Source organism: Gossypium hirsutum, chromosome D04 (assembly GCF_007990345.1).
Source record: "Gossypium hirsutum isolate 1008001.06 chromosome D04, Gossypium_hirsutum_v2.1, whole genome shotgun sequence".
NCBI lineage: Eukaryota > Viridiplantae > Streptophyta > Magnoliopsida > Malvales > Malvaceae > Gossypium > Gossypium hirsutum.
The window spans coordinates 21,878,044-21,904,056 of NC_053440.1; positions in this window are offsets into that span (position 1 = coordinate 21,878,044).

A 26,013-nucleotide genomic window follows, 5' to 3' on the forward strand; every position below is an offset into this window, starting at 1 on the left:
CAGAATGATGAAGCTAGACAAGCATTCTATAGCGTGATGAATGATTGGTTTAACCAATACATTCGAACTAATATGGCTGTTCCACAACCTCCATTCCCGACAAATACTACCCCCGCACCTACAATACCACCGGTAACGGACCAAATACGGTCAAATAAGCCCCCAGTTGACAGAATCCGAAAACATGGGGCTACTGAATTTAAGGCTATGGATAGCGATGATGCCGAGCAAGCTGAATTTTGGCTGGACAACACTATCCGGGTACTCGATGAGCTATCTTGTACACCCGATGAATGCCTAAAGTGTGCTATCTCCTTGCTACGTGATTCTGCCTACTATTGGTGGAGTACTCTGACTTCTATTGTGCCCCGAGAGCAAGTAACTTGGGAGTTTTTCCAAACTGAGTTTCGGAAAAAGTATATCAGTCAGAGATTTGTTGATCAAAAACGGAAGGAATTTCTTGAGCTTAAGCAAGGCTCCATGTCGGTTACTGATTACGAGCGAAAATTTGTTAGACTTAGCAAATACGCTCGGGAATGTGTTTCGTCCGAAGCTATTATGTGTAAACGCTTCGAGGATGGGCTGAATGAAGATATAAAAATGTTCGTTGGCGTTCTTGAAATACAAGAGTTCGTGGTACTTGTTGAACGAGCTTGTAAAGCCGAAGAGCTTAGAAAAGAAAAGCAAAGAGTTGATGAGGGAACTGGAGAGTTTCGTAAAAGATCCTCGGGGAGGTCTCTTCAACAGACATTGAAGAGATTTCGAGATGATGCGGGCCAGTTTAGAGGCACTTCGGGCCTTTTTGGACGAGATCGTGATCGACCCCCTGTGGGTACACGAGGCACTTCGGTCGCCAGTGTTGGGAATGAACGTCGAGACAGGACGAAATGCCGATATTGCGGTAAATGGCATTCGGGGAGTTGTAGATTTCCTGACCGCTCATGTTACAAATGCGGATCAGTGGACCACTTCATTAAAGATTGCCCGAGGTTGTCGGGGCAGAATGCAAATCAGAGTGGGAGACCGGGTGCTACCACTGCTCGAGGTAGATCATCTGGAAATATGGGCAATGCTGGTGGTGGTCAGAGAGGATCTAGAGATGATATAACCAGATCCGAAGCCCGTGCGCCTGCTAGAGCTTATGCTATACGTGCCCGCGAGGATGCTTCTTCGCCTGATGTTATTACCGGTACATTCACCCTCTTTGATACTAATGTAATTGCTTTGATTGACCCCGGTTCTACTCATTCTTACATATGTGAAACCTTAGCAACCAGTAAGACTTTACCTATTGAGTCTACTGAGTTCGTAATTCGGGTGTCAAATCCTTTGGGTCGTTACGTGCTTGTCGACAAAGTGTGTAAGAAATGTCCCCTGGAAATTCGAGGTTCCTGTTTCCCGGCGAACTTGATGCTCTTGCCGTTTGATGAATTTGATGTTATCATTGGTTTGGATTGGTTGACCGCGCATGATGCGATTGTGAATTGCAAGAGCAAGACTATTGATTTGAGATGCGCAAATAACGAAGTAGTCCGAATTGAGTCTGCGGACTTAGAGGGGATGCCAGCTGTAATATCAGCAATGTTGGCACAGAAATATGTAAGAAAAGGGTGAGAAGCATACCTTGCGTATGTACTTGGTGACAAAGAATTAGAAAAGAAACCCGAATCTGTGCCGGTGGTTTGTGAATACCCGGATGTTTTTCCGGAAGAATTACCGGGTTTACCACCTGTTCGGGAGGTAGAGTTTGGTATTGAGCTTGTACCTGGGACTACGCCGATTTCGATAGCTCCGTATCGTATGGCACCAACCGAGTTAAAGGAGTTGAAAGCTCAGTTGCAAGAACTGACGGATAGAGGTTTCGCTCGACCAAGTTTCTCACCTTGGGGTGCACCAGTATTGTTCGTGAAAAAGAAGGACGGAACCATGAGGTTGTGCATTGACTATCGTCAGCTGAATAAAGTGACGATAAAGAACAAATATCCGTTGCCGCGCATCGATGATTTGTTCGACCAACTGAAGGGAGCCTCAGTGTTCTCAAAAATAGATTTGAGATCGGGCTATTATCAGTTGCGAATCCGAGATTCAGATATTCCCAAAACTGCCTTCAGAACGAGATATGGTCACTACGAATTCTTAGTGATGCCGTTTGGGCTCACTAATGCCCCTGCAGTATTTATGGATTTGATGAATCGGATCTTTAGACCATATTTGGATCGGTTCGTAGTGGTGTTCATTGATGACATTTTGGTCTATTCAAGAGACGAGACCGAACATGCTGAGCATCTGAGGCTAGTGCTGCAAATTTTGCGGGATAAGCAGTTATATGCTAAGTTCAGTAAGTGTGAGTTCTGGTTAAGAGAGGTTAGCTTCTTGGGTCATGTGGTATCCGCGTCGGGTATTCGAGTTGACCCGAACAAAATTTCAGCCATACTTGACTGGAAACCTCCGAGAAACGTTACTGAAGTTCGGAGCTTTTTGGGGCTCGCCGGTTATTACCGACGATTTGTGAAAGGTTTCTCGATGATAGCCACACCAATGACGAAGCTACTTCAAAAGGATGTTAAGTTCGAGTGGACGGAGAAATGTCAGAAAAGTTTCGACCAACTGAAAACTCATTTGACTGAAGCTCCAATTTTGGTGCAACCCGAATTAGGTAAAGAGTTTGTCATTTATAGTGACGCATCCCTACTTGGGTTGGGTTGCGTATTGATGCAAGAAGGTCGAGTCGTGGCCTATGCGTCGAGACAATTGAAGCCACACGAGAGGAATTATCCGACCCATGATCTCGAATTAGCTGCCATCGTGTTTGCTTTAAAAATATGGCGACATTATCTGTTTGGTGAGAAGTGCCATGTATTTTCGGATCACAAAAGTCTCAAATATTTGATGACTTAACGAGACTTGAATCTGCGACAAAGACGTTGGCTTGAGTTGTTGAAAGATTACGAGCTTGTCATTGATTACCACCCGGGAAAGGCTAACGTGGTTGCGGACGCCTTAAGCCGGAAGTCATTGTTTGCTTTTCGAGCGATGAACGTGCATTTGTCTGTTCTACCAGACAGTGTGTTAGTAGCTGAATTAAAAGCTAAACCATTGTTGACTCACCAAATTCGTGAAGCTCAGAAAGTCGATGATGAATTGGTTGCAAAACGGGCTAAGTGTTTTCCGAACGAGGAATCGGAGTTTCAAATTGATGATGATGATTGTTTGAGGTTCAGAAATCGTTTGTGTGTTCCAAGGAATTCGGAACTCATTTCGATGATTCTGAACGAAGCCCATTGTAGCCGAATGTCAATTCACCCGGGGAGTACGAAAATGTACAATGATTTGAAACGTCAATTTTGGTGGCATGGTATGAAACGGGACATCTCTGACTTTGTTTCGAGATGTTTAATATGTCAACAAGTGAAAGCGGAACATCAAGTGCCTTCAGGATTACTCCAGCCGATCATGATACCCGAGTGGAAATGGGATCGAGTCACAATGGACTTTGTGTCCGGACTGCCCTTGTCAGCAAGTAAGAAGGATGCGATATGGGTTATTGTTGATAGACTGACTAAGTCGGCTCATTTCATCCCCGTACGTACGGATTTTTCATTGGAGAAACTAGCTGAATTGTACGTTTATCAAATTGTGAGATTACACGGGGTACCTGTTTCTATCGTGTCGGATAGAGATCCGAGATTCACCTCACGATTTTGGAAGAAATTGCAAGAAGCTCTGGGTACCAAGCTGCATTTTAGCACTGCTTTTCACCCCCAAACCGATGGTCAATCCGAGAGGATAATTCAGATACTTGAGGATATGTTGAGATGTTGCATCCTCGAGTTCAGTAGTTCATGGGAACGGTATTTACCTTTGATTGAATTCGCTTACAACAATAGTTTTCAATCAAGTATTAAGATGGCACCTTACGAGGCTTTGTACGGTCGTAAATGCCGTACACCATTGTTTTGGACCAAGCTCGGTGAAAGCAAAATTTTCGGAGTTGATTTGATTAGAGATGCTGAACAGAAAGTAAAGGTAATCCGTGAAAGTCTGAAGGTAGCCACGGATCGTCAGAAATCGTACGCAGATTTGAAACGAAAAGACATCGAGTATCAGGTGGGAGACAAAGTGTTCCTTAAGGTTTCACCTTGGAAAAAGATACTCAGGTTCGGCCGTAAGGGCAAGTTGAGCCCAAGATTCATTGGGCCGTACAAAATCTCCGAACGAGTTGGTCCGGTTGCGTATAGATTGATTTTGCCCCCGGAGCTTGAAAAGATTCATGACGTCTTTCATGTTTCGATGCTTCGACGCTATCGATCTGATCCATCGCATATAATTAGCCCATCAGAGGTTGAAATTCAAGTCGACATGAGCTATGAAGAAGAACCGATGCGTATCCTAGCTCGTGAAGTGAAGGAGTTGCGAAACAAAAGAGTTCCGCTAGTAAAGGTGTTATGGCTCAAACACGGGATCGAGGAAGCAACTTGGGAGACCGAGAGCTCGATGAAAGAACGATACCCAAACCTATTTACCGGTAAGATTTTCGGGGACGAAAATTTCTTAAGTGGGGGAGAGTTGTGACAGCCCAAAGTTGACCCTAGTCGGGAAGTAGTTTCGGGACCGCTAAACCGAGTCACCGAAATGTTTGAATGTGATACTTATTGTGTAGAATATGTAATTATGAATGTGTGAAAATTTCAAGCTTCAATTTGGTTGATTTCATGTGAATTTAGTCAATAGGACTTATGTGAGAAAATTCTAAAATGTGATAGGTCAATGTGTGAGGACCTATTAGTGCATGTGGACAAAGGGGGGGACTTGCATGTCAAATTCCCCCCCCTAATGAGTAGTGGCCGGCCATGACAAGGAAGGATGAGTAAAACATGTCATGAAACATGTTTTGTTAGTGGAAGAATAAAATAAGGAGTATGGGTAATAAAGAAATGGAAAACAAAAGAAAAAAAAATGTGTGTGTAGTGTTTGTCCCCCCATTGCCGTGAGCTAAAGAAGAGAAAGGGGGGGAATTTTGTTCATCCTTTTCTCATCTTCATGCTTGCCAAAAACTAGAAAGAAAAACAAAGAAAAATTTTCTCATCCTTTGGTTCATCCTTGGCCAAAAATTTTAAGGAGGAAAGAAGAAGAAAGGTGAAGAGATTCGGCCATGCATGTAGCTAGGCTAAGGTATGTTTGATGATGTTCCATGAGAGGCATGCATGTTTTAGTTGTTAGCTTGAGTTCTACCTAACCCATGGTCTAAATCTTGCTATGTGATGGAAATGGCACTTGACCATGGATGAATCATTCTTGGTTGATGTTTGATGTTGTGGTGATGAGGCATGAGGATGAGTTAAGATTCGGCCTAGGTGGAGGTGGTGTTAATGCCATTGCATGCAAAATATGAAGCTTGTTAATGATGCATGTGATGATGGCTTGATGATTCTTGAACCTCCTTTTTAGCATTTTTTTTGTGTGAGCACATATGTGCATTGGTTGTTAAATGGAGAAGAATCGGCTAGCAAGATGTGTGCTAAGGCCGAATGTAACTTTGCATGTTAATGAGCAATGCATGTGTTAAATTGATAAAAAGGGGGAGGATGCTTTACTAGTGTGTATATGTGTGTATTAAGTGTTGAAATCGACCCCAAAAATGGACATGCATATTCGGCCAAGGGTAAAGAAATTAGCTAATATGTTGTGTTGATGCATGATGTTTGCATGTATGAGACTTTAATGTCTAATGTATAAATATGGGCTAAGTGCCTTGTGTTCATCTTTTGATGCCTAAATGATGAAATCAATTTATTTGTTTGATTAAGCTCAAGAGCAAAGGGGAAATAAAACCGATAAAGGGAAGGAAAAAGTGGTTGAATAGCTAGCAGAATCGTTCGACAACACCCGAGGTAATTTCTTGAGTAAGAGAGCTTAAATTTCGATGTGATTAAATCATGCTCTATGTGTGGCTATTGAGCCGAATGTGCAAGGACAATATGTGCCTTGTGTTTGAGTTTCGTAAACGAAAATGAAATATGAATGTGCCATGAATTATTGTGAGATGTGCATGATTAATTGAATGCTGTCCGGGCTAAGTCCCGAAGGCTTTGTGCTAAGCGAATATATCCGGACTAAGATCCGAAGGCCTTTGTGCGAGATACTAAATCCGGGTTAAGTCCCGAAGGCATTCGTGCGAGTTATTAAAGCCGGGTTAAGTCCCGAAGGCATTCGTGCGAGTTGTTAAATCCGGGTTATGTCCCGAAGGCATTGTGTGAGTTACTAAATCCGGGCTATGTCCCGAAGGCATTTGAACGAGGAGCTATATCCGGTTAAATCCCGAAGGTACGTGATTTGGTAATGAATGAGCTTGCTGTAAAATTCCAGCGAATACTCGAAAAACATCCCAATATGGGGATATGTTACGTATGTATTGAATTAAATCGAGCCCTTACAAATAAATGTTCGCTCAGTTGATAAACGAGCTATCGGCCTTCGGCTAAGTTAGTCTATTGTGTATGTGCATAAGGGTTGTTAATGTTGTGAAGCAAGTTTAATATCGATAAATTGCGTATTATGAAATATTCCGTTTAGCTAAATGTGTGATATTCTTTGTTTATGCTGGAATTCCTTGCTCAAACTTACTAAGCATAAATTGCTTACTCGTTACATTGCTCCTCTGTTTTATAGATTTTTGGTTCTCCAGCTATCGGACTCGGGATCTTGAAGTCGAAGTCGCCCACACTATCAAAGGCTCTTTTGGGTACTATTTTGGTTGAATTTTGTTATGGCATGTATAGGACTACCCATTGTTGTCTTTCGAGTACTTTATGAAATGTATAAGTGTACAGCCATGCGAAAATGGCTTGTAGAAGTGGAGTATGGCATTAGACCATTCGTATTTATGAATGTATAGATGGTTTCATGATGTAACTATGTTGGAATGGAAGTGTTGAGCAAATGATCAGCCACTAGAATGGCTAAGTATGATCATATGTGGGCTTATGTATGACAAGGCCCTAGTTGGTCCATGAAACCCCAAATTAGGTAAGGTTCACTTTGAAAACAGAAGCTGATAGCAGCAGTGGTGTGGATTGGAAAAATCACAAGAATTCGTAGGAGTGGAATTAAATAGTGAATAAATTATGTAATCGAACCTTGATGAATCTACTTTCATATGGAAGTAACGAAACAATTATAGGAACAGTACAGAAAGAGATATTCGGGTTCTTGTGGAACAGGGCCAGAACAGTTTCTGGATTCACTGTTCCGCCTTTGGAAATTCACTATAAATTGACCAGAGATAATTAGGGGTCATACCATATATGTATGGATTCCTCTCTGAGTCTAGTTTCCATAGAAACAAACGGCATCAGTATTGAAGCTCTGTGCAGAGAGATATCCCAGTCGTAATGGGAAAAGGTCAGTGTAGTCGACCCCTGTAACATGGGAGACTTTGACTAATAAACTGTACTAATTGGCCCGACCAAAAATTCTAGAAAAAAATCCATAGGTGGGGACATGAGTCTAGTTTCAGGGAAAAATCACAAAACTGATTTTTGAGTTGTGAAACTCAAGATATGATTTTTGAAGCGTCTAGTACTCAGACTGGGCAGTGTCTGGAAAAATTTTTCAAAGTTTGTTAACATCTCGTGTCCGACTCCGGTGTCGGTCTCGGGTTCGGGGTGTTACATTAGGCCCAAATCTAGCGTGTCGCAATGAAGTGTCTTTCGAAAACCATGTTCTCATTGAAAACCCTTCTTAATTATAAGCTTGAGTAAGATCTCAGTTATGTTAGTTTATTTATTTAACTAAAATGTGGTACACGGAAAAATTATTAAATTTATTCCCAAAATTTCTTTTCAGTTGCAGAAGTTAAGTTTAAAAGAAACCGATTTATGAAAACATGATGTTTAAAGATTGAATTGTGAAAGCGTAGTGTTTTGAAAACAGTTATTGTTTTGGAAAACCGCGATCTACTTTTAACAGATAGAAAACGTAATAGACTAAAAATCCAAAATTAAAGACCAGAAATTAAAAGAGGCTTGATTACAACCCAAATAATAATAAAAATGTTTAAAGTAAGGTAAAATAAAATACTAAAATTTAAAGTTGTTCATAGTGTGGCCACCTTTGAGTCCTCCAGTACGTCGAACTGCTTACTGAGGATTACTTGAAAAAAAACAAGAATAGGGAGTGAGTTTACAAGAACTCAGTGTGTACAACCCTCATTGATCATAAAGCATGCATCACATCAATCTGGGCCTAAGATCATCTCAATATCAGAAACAGTATATGCAATGCATAAATACCCATACCAACCCTGCACTTCGTCTCCTTTCCAACCCTACACTCCTGAGGGGATTAAATCGACTCACCCATCCCTACACTCCTTATGTAGCACAGGTTACGGCACTAACCAATATTGCAGCAGAGCTACCAATCACATAATCGACTTAAAGCCACCAGTGGGTCCATAGTCGTCTCATGCGACCCGTGCGACCCTCACATATCAATCACTTCCTCCAATACAAGATCCCAACCCCAAGCAGTATGTCATGTATGCAGTATGCCATGCTCAAAATTAGTCATATCGCTCACAGTTAAGTCAATCATACCATAGCACAAATCAGTCATTTACCCTCTAGGGGCATTACGGTCATTTTACCTTACAGGGGTATTTCAGTCATTTTACCCTTCGGGGGTACTTCGATCATTCAACAAACTTTTTGATGGTCTACAGTTACCACGAGCGACACAGATAACCTAAATGGTCATAACGGTGCAAATGGGCCCAAGGCCCATATTCGGGCCCACACGCTCGTGTGGCCCATTTAGCCCAATTTCAGTCACAGCTATGCAAACCACATAGCCCAATCCAGAATTTTCCAATTAACGTGGACTTTATCCATGTGGGGCCCAAGAATCCATTGGGCCCACATGACCCATTTTAGCCCAACGAGGCCCAAAACTGCCCTTGACCATGTGATCGTCATGGTCGACTCATTATTTCCTATCCATCCAAGAAAATTTACTCGCGTAGGGCCTAAGGGCCCATTAGGCCCACTCAGCCCAGTCTGATCCATTTGGCCCAAAAATGGCCTAAGACCACGAGATCGCTCGTGGTGACCTCTGTCATTGTATCGACTTATCCACACGCGCGTTCATGCGCTCCTGTGATAGCCGTAGCCATACTTTCAACTTTTCAACTTTTCGACATTACGGGATTTCGGCATATGCCGATCTACAATTAGAGTAGTGTGTGTACACAACTGTTTAAGCAACTGTTCCAAGTTTTTCAAGTGCCCCAACCTTGATCAATCAACAAAAGGCCACACTCCTATTCCGCTGCCAGAGATTATTCACTAGGCCATAGGGAAACCCTGCATAAGAATCAAATCTTATCAAACACCCATTCAAGCGAAAAGTTTAATCTAAACGAGTCCTCACTTACTGATAACGCAAAGTCAATAGTTGAAGGGAGAAAAAAATAATCGGCCTACACCCCCTTTAAGGGCCGAAACCAAAATTACTAAGAATGATAGGGATCAAATAGGGCAACTGTACTCCTATTTCAGAATGGCAGAAAACATATGATGTTAGAAGAAGAAAGGGCCCTTAACGTTAAGGAGAAACTGGAAGAAAAAACCGTGAGCACTTACCCTTTCCATCAAAAGACTTTTGTAAACCGATGCGATAGTACCGCTAAGAGAGCAAGAGAATATTCGGCCAAGTATCCCAAAAGAGAATGAGGAAGAACAGAATCTAGTATTCGACAAGGGCTAGAGAATAAAAAAGTAAGAAACTACTGAAAGGAGTGGAGAATAAGAATGGAGGAGAGGAGAAGAGAAGAGTAAAGATTTGGCCAGAGAATGTGGAGAGATTAAGAACACTCAGAGAGTATACGGTTAAGGCTCAGATAAAAAGAGGAAGAGAAAAGTTCTTGGCACATAAAGGGATTAAAACAAAGTAAGGCCAAGGATAAAAATGCCTATTCGGCCAAAGAAGAAAAAAAGACAACAAAATCGACCAGAAGAGAAAAGAAGAGGCGAGAGACCATAATCCCAAAAAAAAAACAACAGGATGCCGAATATGCATAAAAAGCAGTCGGCACTTTCCCCACTCCCAAAAGATCCCAACTTTCCATTTAACCTAAACTAATGCAAGATTAGAGTTTCAATTCGGCTGTGCACAACTTCCAAATCAAATCCCTTATTTTCTCCCAAATTCTCTCCACCAAATCCACACCAACCACCATCAAAATCCCCCCATTTTCCTCGAATTTCTCCATGACTCATTCAAATTCCAACGTTCTAGTCAAAGTCCACTTCTCATGCAGTAAGGAAGTAAAATAAATACTCCCTTGCATAATAGGAGACTTGAACTCAAGCTCCCTTGCCACCTTAATCACACCTCTGCCACTGGACTACAAGCTCATCTTGTGTCATGATTTCACAAAAAAATAATTATAAAGCCTTCAAGCTAAGGCCAAGATTCACTTAAGAGCAAAAATAAAAAATTTTGCTAAAGTCCAGGTTTGAACCCAGGACTTCTCCAACACTTCCAACTCTTCCTAAATCACTTAACCACTGAAGCAGACATTCATTTATGTCATTTCCTTGCACGTATAAATTTTTATGTGATCCCACGCTCAAGACCTATTTCTATCTAGGCCCAAATTCGGGGTGTTACACTTTCTACATCATCTAACTTATTAATTCTTTAACATATTTTATCATTACTCCATAACTTTTAGCTTATTTATTTTTAATCTCTTAGTAAGTAAATTTCATAAGAGTACTTACCTATTTTTTACTATAATACTATAGATACTCAATTTTTTGCTACTAACATTTTATCTGTTCTTTGAGATAAAAAAAATATTATATTTCAGGAAATTGTGCTACCGAGCGTGGAACAACTAGCATCGTCATGTCACTTAATATCTCTTTCAGAGCAACAACTCTTGTTTAAAATAGTTGTTGTTTAGAACAGTTGTTCTTCGGGAATAATTATGTCCAAAATAGTTATCAAAATAGGGCTTTAGTTGAAACAACTATCATCCAATGTAGTTTTTCTTTGAAAGCAACTAAAGTTCAGAAAAACTCTTGTTAAGAATTATGACGTTTCAGGAGTACATATGTTTAGAACTGTTGGAAAAATCTGGCTATGAAAATAGTTTACTGTGATGGATAAATTTTAAAAATTTTCAACACCGAGTCGGTTTGTGATATTTACAGTAATAAACATTCTACCGAAAAGTACATGTGTTTTATGCGAGACGGATCTGAAACATTCCTTACTTTCAACTGAATGACCTTCTCTGCTATCCTCGTACCCTAAATTGCGTCGAGCATGGGCTCGAACAACAAGGATCAAACACAAAACCAAAAACAATTTATTATTTTTAGTAGGAAAGTAATTATTTCAATAGAAACCGTTAGAAATTATTATTCCAAGAAAATAGAATTTATTCTAAGAAAATATATTTCCACTACTTTCTGGAAGAATAATAATATATGAAACTTATGTTCTTAATAGCTCTACCAGTGCCATATATTTATACGGAGAGATAAGATAATCTTGGTCAAATAAGAATAACAAGAATAATATTTATTTAATAGAAAAACAGTCTCCTACTCTAACTAGAAATGGGGAGACACTCTAGCTAAAAACACTAGGGTTGCTGCCTTCACATGTAAAATGATGAGAACTTGGCCTCTCATGTATTGGTTTCAATTATATGTGCTTCCTAGACATTTGACCCAACACTTTTAAATTTAATCCAACACAATATTTGTTTTCTTTTCCCAAATTAAATATTAATTAATTAATTAATTAATTTAATTAACTAAATTAATTTCCCAATTAACTAATTTCCTCAACTAAATTCTAATTTTGTTAGTCAGGACGACTTTATTGTAAAAGAATCTATAAGGAAATATATTTAATTTTCACGTTCAATGGATTCATAATCACTAGTTAATTTTATTTCAATTTCTAACTTCAATTATTTAATTATAATTAATTAAACAATAATTCAAAAACCTTAAATTAATTTTCAAGTAATTTTTATACTCAGTGAGAAATTCATTTGTGAATACGACTCATTTATCTAACTTCATCATTTGGTTCTACACGCAATTCATTTTTGGTTTCAACGAGTTAGTGAAGGGACCGACTGGACATATATAATTAGGGCTCAAATAATTTGTAATTAAGTCCTAACTTTTTTCCTATCATTTATAAAATTAGTTAGTTGGGAAGTCGTTCCACTATAGTATCGTGACTGAGCTCTCCTTAATTACATACTATTATGAAAGCTACTTAATCAATGCTTGTCCAATGACCTTGTCATCAGTGTGTTTCCCTCGTAAAATATCCTTAATCTCTTTGGAATGAATCTATTCTCCCAATATGATTCTATTTTATCTTATTGTAACAATTACATCTTCCTTTATGAAAACTCAATTACTATCAAATAATAATTAAGTAATTTATCACAAAGATAAATGACACACGGTCACGTTTGCTTTTCATTTATCATGTAATGTTGATGAGAAAGGATATCATTTACCCATTAGTTAGGCTATGAATTTTACTATTGTGAATGACGCTACATACTGGAACCTAATGCACCAACTTTTGGTTCCTTATCTATTTGAACTCAGAATTTTACTTAAATCAAGTATACGAGTCACTAATACATAGTCCATCACCCACATAGGATTATGGTATGTCACACTATGAATGTCACAAGTGAATAAATCATTAAAGGAATCTAGGATCTATTTTATCTGGGTTTTTCTGATGTACTGTCGGTCCAGTCAGTCACATTTATGCCTTTATCTTTTAGAAGTCATCCGTTCTAATACTCAAGACAAAGCTTCTCCCAAATTGGACTCGATAGATGACATATTAGTCTTTCAATCAGTTTGTTCATTTCTGATTAGATTAAAGATATGTTTAGGGTTTAGGTTCTAGGTTCATTTACTAATATAAGTTGTCTTTCTATATTACGATCCAACCACGTAATAACGCTTAGTATTAGTTAAACATGAGACAACTTGTGAGCCAATGTTTGTTTCCACTTTTCTTTGCGTGCAAAAACATTAAGGACAATATAATATCAATCTAATTAATGGATTTTTTTATTAAACCAATTTGTTCAAAAAATATATAATAATACAAAATTATTATACTACACTTAAGGCACCAAATCCAACAAGAACAATCATTATTTGGAACAACTTGTATTTAGAATGATTGTGTTTTTCTGGAAGTGTCATTATTCAGAACAAGCTTTAACAAGAATAGGATCACCACAAAACAAATCTTGTTTTGGAACAACCTCTACTTTGAGAACAACTCACATTTTGAACAAGTAAAAATAATTATTATTTAGGAACAACTCTCATCTAAGAACAACCATTGTCTTACGTTTCAGGAGATGATTTGTAAAAGATTTTTCAAATGGTACAGCTTCACCAAAGTAGAAAAAGTAGAAGTAACCTCAGAATATGGCAGGGTTCTTGGGTTATCTTCACTTTTGGGATGTTCTGAAGAGCTTGGCTTGTTGGATCAAATATGGAGGTAGTTAAGCATTTTCATTTAACCTTTTCCTTTAACGCTGAGTGCTTCTCCTTTCTTTTAGAAACATAGTGAATTCTTATTCACTATTCACCACCACCTATCAAAATCATTTCTTAATAAAAGAAATACCATTAATGCCTTTGTAACTGGAAAATATAAGTTATTATTCTCATTAATTGCTAGCTTCGTAAGTCCTATTCTTTAAACATGATAATTAGGAGCCTTCCAAAACTGCTGAAAAGATTTTCGACACTTTCGCATTCTAGATCTCAAAGATCTTTTTAAAATTCTCTCAACTTGTTTTCTCTGTTGAGCCTTATCATTAGCCACATTTCCCTTTCTCCACCTTACCAACCACCACCTATTGTTGTGCTCAATGTTATCGGATCAGCTCCAATCTTCCTTTTGGTACATCTCATTCATTTTTTCACCATTCCACCTCTCCATGAAAGAACCCATTACATTTACAATTCCTTTATCTATAATATTTTCACCACTTTCTTTTTCTTTCTCTTCATGAACATAATATAAACATAATAAAAATACACTTATAATACCAATATCACACGTTACTAATTGAAATAAACATGATAACTTAGTAGGAATATAAGTTTCTCACATTGTCACCTTACATTCTCACACTATCTTAAATTTCTTTTCACTTCCAACCATGAACACATGAGCTCCAATTTGAAAACAAAGCTTATTCTAGTGTTGGAAGCTTAATTTCACTTAGAAATTTGCTAAGAAAATAGGGGTTTTGGATGAAAAATGATAATGTTTGATGAGAGAGATCAAATAGCCATGGAAGAATGAAGTTTCTTCCTTTCCCTTTTGCGACAAATGATGTAGGATGAATGGGAGAAAGTTCTTCACCATTATTTAATTAATTTCCTAATAAAACATTCAATTATAATTATTTCGATCCGATGGTTGAGATTTGATCTCAGTTTTCCTCCAAATCTAATGGCCATAATAATTCCAAAAATACTATAATTTCTAAATTTATAATTCAATATGTATCTTTTTGAGAAACAACCATTTTACCCTTTAAAATTTTTATATTCACTTTGTAACCAAAATTTTTGGAAAAATAAAAATTTAGTCCTTCCACTTTTTTCCCACCATTTCAATTTAGTTTAACATCCATAGAATAATTACATGTTGACCCCAGTACTTTTCTCCATGTTACAATTTAGTCTATACCCTGGATTAATATCTCACTAAATATTGCTTACTTTAACTTTCTTTAATGTTCAACTACTTTCTCTACTATCATTGATAAATCACATTGCATTTATGCAAAAAATCTACTATGTATATTCCCGAAATAGTACTACTTATGACATTAGAGTTTTAAGGGTGTTACACTTGTTGGTAGAATTATTTGTTAGTAGAGTCCATAGACAAGAACACCATTTCCAAGTGTAACATCCCTTACCAACTCTGATGTTCGATAGGATGATGTCACAATGATTTCATTGTTAGCATACAAAGTTTTCTTTCCTAAACTATATGGCATGCTTATCATACATATGCAAGAACATACATTCACAGTCAAATAAATATCCACATGTTATCATAAATAAAAGCATAAAATTTAAAGGACCCTGACGAGCCAAAGTTTCCATGATACCATCCTAGAAAAATAAGAAGATTATAAAATTCACCACAAAACATATTTGGGTATTCTATTTTGCCACCACAAACTTTCGTTGCGGAATCGATTCATGACGCCGTTGTCTTTCCGTCGCCATTGTCTTTCCATCACCGTCATCATGTCGTCACCACTGGGCTCTCGCTGACCACCACCGTTGGCCTCTACTACCAGCCCTTGTCATCGACCATAACTGTTGAACCATCGACTTTCTCCACTGCCAGACCATCAATCTTTTTTCGATTTTGGTTGGGTTGGGTTTGCGTTGTCTCAATCAGTCTCAATGTGTCTCGGTTTTTTGAGTTCCACCGAAATTATTAAATACATAAATCTTATGTTTGTTTTTGGCTCACATAAATGATTCTAAAACAATAAAATAAATAAAATCATGGATAGATATGATAGTCCACAATCTACTTTACATACCTGAGATTAATAGTAATTGTAACAGCCTGTTTTTTAGTGGTGTCGAAAATAGTGGATTCGAGGCCACCAAATCTGACGAGTAAGTTTGTAAATATTAAATATTAATATTTACGAATCAAATATAGTTTTAAAAAGGTTTTTGAATCGATAATTTATGCTATTCGAATGATTAATTAAGCTCAAGTGGTAAGACCCTAAGGTCAAGTGGTTTTAGAAAATGAGGTATCGAGACCTCATTTTTATAAAACGAGCTGTAAATATTTTTATAAATATTTACAAAATTTCATTAAGGCTGTATTAAAGTTTCATTGAAAATTTTTAACATTTCGATAGTTAATTAAGCAAAAAGGACTAAATCTTAAAAGTTAAAAAAGTCAATTACATTAGTTTAAAGGTGTTAATTGATTAAAGAATTATAATTAGATGGACATATTGAGTAAATTAGCCATGCTAAAGATAATGGGACAGTTGGATGCTTTAATTTCTTTTAATTATAATGTTTTATATGTTATTTTATTAATAAAATAAAACAAAAGGTTAATAAAATAAAGAAAACATAATAGTTTTCTTCCCCATTTGGTTTTTTTCTTCACAGAACCACCTTGGGAGATTTTGAAGCTTCGGCCTTGCTTTGGATAATGCATGTAAGTCCGTTTTAGTCCCGTTTCTAATAATTTTTATGTTTTTGAGATCGTTACAACTAAGTCCAGCTAGCCCGTACCTTCGATTTTGAAACTATTAAAGATTTTGAATGTTTCCATGGATGAATCTAGTGATTTTTTATGTTACATGATGAATATGAGATATTGGTTTTTATTTAAAAGTATTTTGTTAAGTGATTTTTGATGAATTTATCAATTAGGGACTAAATTGTTGAATTAGTAAAAATACAAGGATTTGTTGTGAAATTATTGCAAAAATGGGCTAAAAAGGAGGCTATGAATATTTTTATAGTGTGTAATTCCAATAAAAATGGTTCATTTGCATGTTTTAGGCTCGGGGACTAAATTGAATAAAAGTAAAATTTGAGGAGCAATTTTGTAAAAATATCAAAAATGACTAAATTACATCAAATACATTTTTTTTCCTATCTAAATTAATAGATTGAATAAAATTATTAATTTAGATCAAGATTGAGTGGAAAATCGAGGAGAATGGAAAATTATCAAAAAGCCCCTATACTTAAAATTTTTATGTTTCTACAATTTAGCCAAGTAAGTTGATGTGAACTATAATTACATAAATGTTGGTTAAATTGAATGTTTGATGTGTTATTCTAATGTAAAAGCATCAATATATATATGTTATTATGAAATATATTAGACTATGGAAATCCAACGACATACGACGACTATCGAGCCCCGTTTGAACCTTCGGAATACGTAGGATACAAATGACATGTCATTAGATTTTACATGTTTCGGGTGCTGGTCTTGAATGTCCTACCGATGCCTGAGTTCTGGCATTTGTTGCGGATACTCGACAACTTGTGGAGCAGCACCGTATAGCTACGTTTCGACCCACAACTCGTATGAGCAGGCCCATTTCATAGCTCATGTAACATAATCTTTTCACAGCTCGTGTGAGCATATATGTAAAGGAAAGGACAAACTATTGTTATATGTTTAGTACACTTCGTGTGAGCTATCCCCTATATCCAACGGTATTCTAATTAGTTTAATGGGCATGAATTTACAAGGAAATGGTAATTGTTCTATACGAACCAAAACACGTATGTAAGAAATACATTAAAATGGTGAGTGATAAGGAAAACAGGTTATGTTATGATGGATGATAAATTCAATAGAATCATGCTTAGGTATAAAGGCTATCCATGTTAAATTCATACGAATCATGTTTAAATGAACTGACATGTGTTGTTGATGTGCTTAGGCTTGTGCCAAGCTTATGAATGGATTTTATCATGCTTAGCCTTAATGAAATACATTGAAACGGTAAGTGTTCAATGGGTAATATACTTATGTACATGAAAAGGTAGTATAAACCAAAGTATGTAATTTCTTATGAAATGGTTTATCATGAAGTTGATTCTAAAAGTGTTATGTTTAAATGAACTAACTTGTAATCATGGTTGATGTTATGCATATGAAATGAGTGAGGAAAGGTTGCATTTCGAGAGTTACACGACCTAGTACACAAGCGTGTGGTTTGGCCGTGTGACCCAAGTCAGAGAGTTACATGGGCACAGACACGGGTTGGGACATGGTCGTTTGTCCCTACTTCGAATGTCCACATGACCTAAGACATGAGCATGTGTCTCAGCTGTGTGAGCCACATGGCCTTGCCACACGACTGTGTCACCCTTGCAGAGTGAATTTTTCCATCTTTTTCCATGAAGTTTTAAATGTTCTCGATTTAGTTCCGAATCATTTCTAAATTGTTTCTAAGGCCTCGAGGGCTCGAATTAGGGATGTTAGGCTTGTGTTTGATTGGATTTGCAATGCTTATGAAATTTTTAAAATTAATGATTTGAGTTATATTTTTACGGTAATGCTCCGTAACCGTATTTCGGCGACGGATACGGGTTAGGGGTGTTATAATAATTACATTCAATTTTCTAAGAATCACAAATTTGGAAAAAAAATACTTTATCATATATAATAAAAATAAAAATAATATACACTCATATACATTCATACCCCTAAACATGCTGATAATTACAAGAATGTCACATCGTATCAAAAATTAATCACACATGAAGAAGAGAGAAATTTCTGATATCGGTTTGTACTATAAACATAGCATAACCTAGCTCTGATATTAATTGTTGAAAAAATTGATTCGAAAATAGTTTTCTTGCACAGCAAAAAAATAGAATTTTGAAAACAAAGTCGATTTGTGATATTTCTAGCAATAACTTTTTCTTGAAATCACACCTGTGTTTTGGGCTAAATGGATCTTGTCGTTCCCAACTTTCAAATGAAATACCTTTTTTGCTATTCTTGTACCAAAAATTGCTTCAAATGTGGGCTCGAACAAATTGAAATCAAACATAAAACCTTAAATTATTTACTTTACTTTCAGTGAGAAAGTAAAAATCTTTCTCTAATAGAAACTGGTAGAATTCTTATTCAAGAAAATAGAATATATAATTAGAAATAAATTCTCACTATTTTCGAGCAGAATAACAATATCTCAAAATTATGTAAAACTTATTGTGTTTTTAGCCCTATCGATGTCATCTATTTATAAGGAGAATAAGTGAAACCTTTGTTGAATTAGTCGAAATCTATTTAATAGAAAAATAACTTCCTAGTTGAATTAGGAGAGAGAGGGGTAGAATCCCAGTTAAATATACTAGGGTTTTTCGTCCAACGTATCCAACATGAGGGGTATTTGGGCCTCTCCCGTATCATGTCAAATTATAAGTGCTTCCTGGACTTTTAATGTAACACCCTATATTTGGTCCGGTCATCAGGCCCGTGTAATAGGATGCTACATCAAACATCGCAACTCATACATATTCGCATAGTCTCAATTTCGTACAATAGTCTCCATATCCAAACATTTAAAGAAAGTTTAAGTCTAAAATACCCTAGGAAATCATTAAAAACGGCATAACATACCTTAGTCAACATTAGAAATATTTTAAAAACATGTTTAGGGACCATTTGATAAAATTATAAAGAAACTACGTAAGTATCGATACTTCATCACAAGTATTGATATTTTGGAATATAAGTATCGATACTAGTAAGAAAATCGATACCAAACTAGCATTCTATCAAATATTAAATGAAAGCATTTTATCGATACATGGGCAAAGGTATCGATGTTTTCACCTCGAGTATGATACCAAATTAATCTGCTAACTTCATGAAGAAACAATTCAACTCTAAGGTATCGATATTTATGTCTTGAGTATCGATACCTCTGCTCAAATTTGCAATAACACAGCAAAACAGAGTATTAAACATTCTCAACATATCTCTATTCTATCATGCATTAATCATCATAGTATCAAGCATCAGATTTACCCAAAACACAGTCCAATGCAACATCTTTACCTTGTCGATCCAAATCATGGTAATAACTATTAAAAATAGTAATAATTACCAAGAAAAAATTCTAGAAGTTCACAATAATACTAAACCAACAAGAACATAATAATAACCAACCAAAGTTGTAACCTCATTGCCTTCATTCCCGTAGTTCAAAGAATAATAATATCACTACTTAAGTACTAAAGCTTAACTTGGATACCTTCATTGGAACCGCACCGCTCATACCGCAACGCTAAATATCTATAATGGTTTAGAATAGAGTGTGTGAGCTTAAACAAGCTTAGTAAATGTCAGAATAACCATAAAGTATACACAACATCAAAGGTTAAGCAAGAGCATACTACAACACATTCACAAACGTATTCTAATCGAGTCAAAATTATGTGTTCATGCTTCATTAATTAATAAAACTAGCATATACACTCACATGTAATTACACTCAACTCATATTTATGTATATAATTCATTTTACGATAATTCCTCAAGACAAAATAATTTATTCATACTTTAATAGCTCACAAGTCTAGCTTATATATTCACATGCATTTATATACAACATTTAATATGTTAATCACTTTATGGCAATTTGGCAACCTGGAAGCATGAAACATAAAAGTGGGCTCTATCACCACACATTAGATAAACGGATCTCCATCACACCAATGACTTAAAGAGTCTAACATATCCCAAAAGTGTAGTATAAAGCTAAACACTCTCCAACACACCAATATATCCCAATGAATGGAACTTAGCTAGACATTCCCTTATCTCTCCGATCTACCCCAGGGCCTCATTACCCAAAACACAAAACACAAAGGTGAGTACTCACAATCATATGGCATGCCAACTATATCCAACGGTTTCAAGAGATCACAATGTCAAAATATCCGTAAAATTCACACATTTAATTACTATTTTAATGCACATAATCTCTATTCATAAATATCAATTCACATCACAATTTGTACATAAAGCACACTTATCAGATTCACATTTAATTGCAATTTAAGTGCGACAACTATGTTCATTGAGCCATTACATATCCATTCACATATGAATGCATTAAAAAGCATATTATCACATACCACATGCCAATATTCACTTACTTTACCTATCACATCAACATCACATTCTAGAGTTCAACACATATGTACTTACCATTTTCTGCACACTTTCACTCCACATTTATATCGCTAACACAACATCATCACTGTCATTTGACATGTTTAATATGCCCACAACTAACACATTCACACAAGCTATCATAATATATATCACATGTCACATTATCGCAACTTAATACTCAATCCACATCACACAATCACATACTTTGTAAATTAAACGAGGGGTATAAGAAAGCTTACACTCGGACCATAGGATAGGGGTTTTGTAACAACTCATTTTTAGTAGTGTCAGGAATAGTGATTTCGAGGCCACAAATCCAACGAGTGAGTTCATAAATAATATTATTTAATATTTACGAGTCAAATATAGTCTTATAATAAATTTTAATTTGATAATTTATGTTATTTGAATGAATAATTAGGTTCAAATGGTATAACTCTAAAGTCAAGTAGTTTTAGAAAATAAGGTATCGAGACCTCGTTTCTATAAACCGAGCCCATAAATATTTTTATTAAATATTTACGGATTGATTGTATAAGTGTATTAAAATTTTGGTTAAGGAATTTTAAGGTTTAAATAGTTAATTAAGTAAAAATGACTAAGTCATAAATGTCACAAAAGTTAAATTCTATTAGTTAAAGAGGTTAAATTGTTAAATTACTAAAGTTATAAGATTTTATGTGGCTATTATTCCATAATTTCATGTTATGCATTGTTAGTGCCTTTAATTTGACTAATTTTTATATGTTAAAACTAATAATAATAAAGTTAAGTTAATTTTATAAGAAAATAAAAAGGTAAAACCTTTATTATTTTTATGTTCTTCTTCTTTGTGTTGAAAAACCACCATTGTTGAAGGTGAGAGGTTCGACCAAGCTCTCCTTAGTGCATGGTTATATTTTTAGGTTATTTTTTTGTAATTTTTATGTTTTTGTTATCGTATTAGCTTAATATACCTATCTTAGGGGTCAATTTGCAAAATTTTATAAATTCTAGGGACCTACAATGAATGATGTGAATCTATTTTGATTTTGGTTGCTAGAATATTAAGCTTGGTTGATGGATAAACTCATTTTATTAAGTGATTTTTGATGATTTAAAAGTTCAGTGAAATGAGGAAAAATATGGGTTGTTATAAGACTAATGGAAAATCGACTAGCATGAATTTTAATTAAAAGTGGTTAAATTGAAATATTTGGGTTTAAGGACTAAATTGCATAAACGGTAAAATTTTAGGGGTAATTTTATAATTTCTCATTGATAAGGGTTATAGGTTGAATTAATTGTTTTAAGTTAATTGAATGGTTTAATTGAATGAAAATTATTATTTAGATCAAGAAACGAATCAAATAGATCTAAATCAAGGAAAAGCTAAAGTGTTAGAATAGTCATCGGCTTTGTTTTTACGACTATATTTGTTAAGGCAAGTTCGTATAAAGACTAGATTATTATTTAATGTTTTGTATGTAATGTTAATATTTATGTTACAGATAGATTAGATTAATGATTGTATAATATTTTGGTAATCTGGATCAAAGTAGGATGTTAATCAATTAATTTGGATGGCATAATGCTTTGGTTTGGATGAGATATTCAAAATGGTATTACGATGACAGAAATGTATGTTTGAAAAATGAAAATTAAGGCTTTGGATATGTAAAATGGTCTTGTTTGAACTTTGCGAATGCTTAGGATATAAATGACATGTCATTAGGGATTATATGGTTTCAAGTGTTGGTCTTAGATGTCCTATCGATGGATGAGGTCAAGCATTTGTTGTGGATTCTTCACAACTCATGTGAGCAGCATCGTGTAGCTAACATCCTGACCCACAGCTAGTGTGAGCATTACTGAAAAGGTTTCAGTTACATGTATAGGCACACTTTGTGTGAGCATGGTTCCCAAGTATCCGATGTTATTCTATTTGCTTCAACGGAAAATTAAGGGTTAAAATGGAAAGGTATGTCTATAAATGAACTATGTTATAGAGGATACAGAATGAAAAATGTAATGTAAGTATTTGAACTGAAAATGTAACATTTGAATTATGTGAATGAATAATTTATATAGTGAAATTATTTTCATTATATGAACGGGTAATAAAGGATTAAATGAATGAAATTAATTATATAAAATTTTATGAAACTATAATAGACAGAATGGAAAGTTTTGACATAAAAGCTTTCAAGGTATGAATGTTACATAAAAGATGAAAAATCTAGTTATAATTGAATTATGGTGATTAAATGGTAAAAATCCTAAAAGAGAAATGGTTTGATTAGCAATTATACCATTCTCTTTTAATAAGGATGGTTTGGTGATAGTTGAAGTGAAATTAGATTTAAAAACCAAGGTCAAATTAGTAATTTAATAATTAAACTAAAAACAAAAGATGACAAAATGTCATGATCTTCATTTTCTTTCCACCATAATCGAATTTTGGAAGAAAAACACCATTGTTAAACTATTTTGGTTCGACCAAGCTCATCTTGGTGTGCATGGTTGTATTTGTTATCCGTTTTACTATTTTTTATGTTTTTAAGATCATTGCAACTAGGTCCAGCTAACTCGTACCTTCGTTTTCAAAACTATTAAAGATTTTTAATTGTACCATTGATGAATTCTTGTTATTTTTATGTAAAGTGATGAAATTCAAATGTTAGTTGTTGGTTTAAATTAGTTTATTAAGTGATTTTGATAGTTTTAGTTAATGGAGTAAATTGATAAAATAATTAATTTTATTATGGAATTTGTGTAAATTGTGTATAATTGTGGACTATCCTAGCATAGGAAGAAATTTGGTTGACTTAGGAAATTGTAAAATATTGCTAAATGTGGAAATTTTGAGTTTAGGGACTAAATTGTGAAAAATGTAAATATTTAGGGAAAATGTGTAAATAATAAAAACTTGGGGTCCCATGCATTAAATTGAGTTTGAAATGCATATGAATTTAATAAATTTAATTTAATTACTATATAGATCAAGAACCTAGTTAAAAAGACAATAACTAAGGAAAGGGGAAAATTACAAAGTAGTCCCTGCATTTTAGCCAAAAGTGATTGTAGGTAAGTTCATAGTGTTTTGATACGTAAATGCAATTTTCTTGTTATTATATCATTATCTTCTAGTTAATTATATAAACATGAGTAATTTCATTGGTTACCTATATTATATCAATTATTGCAATTGAGTACGTATGAAAATGAATAGTTGAAGGTTGCAATTCTTGTGCTTGCATATTAGTGTCATTAATACAGTGAATTATAGTATGTGTACAGAAATGATAAAGTGCCCTGAAGGGGGAATATTTAAAAAGGTAACGAAATTATGTAAAATGCCCAGTTGAATGTAGTAAACGCTGAGGATACAATTGGCATGCCAATAGGGTTAGTATGTGCAATTGTACGGGATAGCACTTCAGTGCCTTTGTTACACTTCGGTGTTTCTGTTTGGACTATGTGCCTCTGATTACACAATTGTGCCTCTATCTGCACTTCAATGCCTCTGTTACGCATCTATGATACTTCTGATGTGGTGTAGTTACCCGAGTATCCAAGTCAAGTTATTAGCTCATCGGGCTATGTAATAATTGAATTACAACTTATCCATGTACTAAAATGTTATTGCATAAATATAGTACGAGTAAGTGAGAAATATTATAATAAATTTCTTGGTTACATGTATGCGTTGCTACGTTGAGGAAATGTGATCTATGGTATGAGTAAGTTCTTTGAGAAGGGAGTTGATGTGATATATTTGAAATATTTGAACAATTGCTAATGTGATTTGTGAATTTGTATTTGGTTATTAAGAGTTATAAATTATCTCTTTGAATATTTATTTTGAATAAGGTAAGTTAATTAGATGTACTAAGCTTCTTTAGCTTACTTATTTCATTTATGTTCTTTTTTAGTTGTCAAGTTTGCGGACTAATCGGGTGGATCAATTGGAAGCTCACACCATCTAACCATCTTGGTAGCTTTTGTATTTCGTTTTGGGATGTGGCATGTATATAGGTGTTTTGTTGTAATTATGTAAGTGTTATGCTATAATTGTGCTTTTAGTGAAATGTTTGGTTTTGGATGTGTTTGTGTGAAGTGTTTTTGGCTTGGTATTCCTTAAAACTATGAATTAGGTTATAATGCTTAGAATGGTAACTTAATTTGCATGTTTATATTTTGACCAATTTGGTTGATGGTTTGAGCATGAATATATGATTAATGTCATGTGATTTCTTAGATAGGTTAGTTGAACGAATAATTTCTTAGCATGAATAGGTGCCTTTCAATGGCATATTGGGTAAGCATAGGATTAATGAAAATTTTGGCATATAAATGATTTGAATGTGTTTTTGAACCATGGAAATGAACTAGGTATAGCATGTCTTATTGTGCAAGGAATGGAGCAAGATTTTTCTTGTTTCAAGGGTTAAAAATGTTGCACACAGCCTAGGACACGGGTTGTCACACTGCCATGTGCCACACACGGTCACCTAACACAGCCATGTGTATTTATTGTTTTTATGTTCAGTATCCACACGACGTAGCACACGACCTACAACACAGGCGTGTGATCCAAAACAGTTTGTTACAAGGTCTAGCACACGACCTCCGACACGGTTGTGTGGCCCTATTTTGAATACTCACATGGGCAGACACACGGGCTAGGACACGGTCGTGTGTCTTGACTTCAAATGTTCACACGGTCTAGGCTTTGTCACACGGTTGTGTGACCCCTGTTTTTGCAAATTTTCAAGTTTTTTCTATAATTTTTTGATTTGTTTTGATTTGATCCTGGATTGTTCTCAAACTATTTTTAGGGTCCTGTAAGCCCAAAATAAGTCCCATAAGTTTATTTATATCTTGAATTGATTTGTTTGTTATATGTTTGTAATTTATTTGGTTAACTATTTTGAATAGAAGTCCAATGTTTTATTTAGCTCGGTAACACTCCGTAACCTTAATCCAACAATAGAGACGGGATAGGGTTGTTACATGAAGGGTGTTTCTCTTCTTATTTTTTAAATGTCAAAAGTAGGGTAAAAAGGGGGAATTTTGGACTGATTTTAAAATTTGGCACATTTGCTTTAAAACTACTTTTTAATTAACTCTTTTACAAAACAGTCCTCTTTTTACAAATTGGAAGTCTTTTTTACATTATTTTCATAAATTGATTTAATTTTCAAAAAGCCATAGACGAAGTCATTT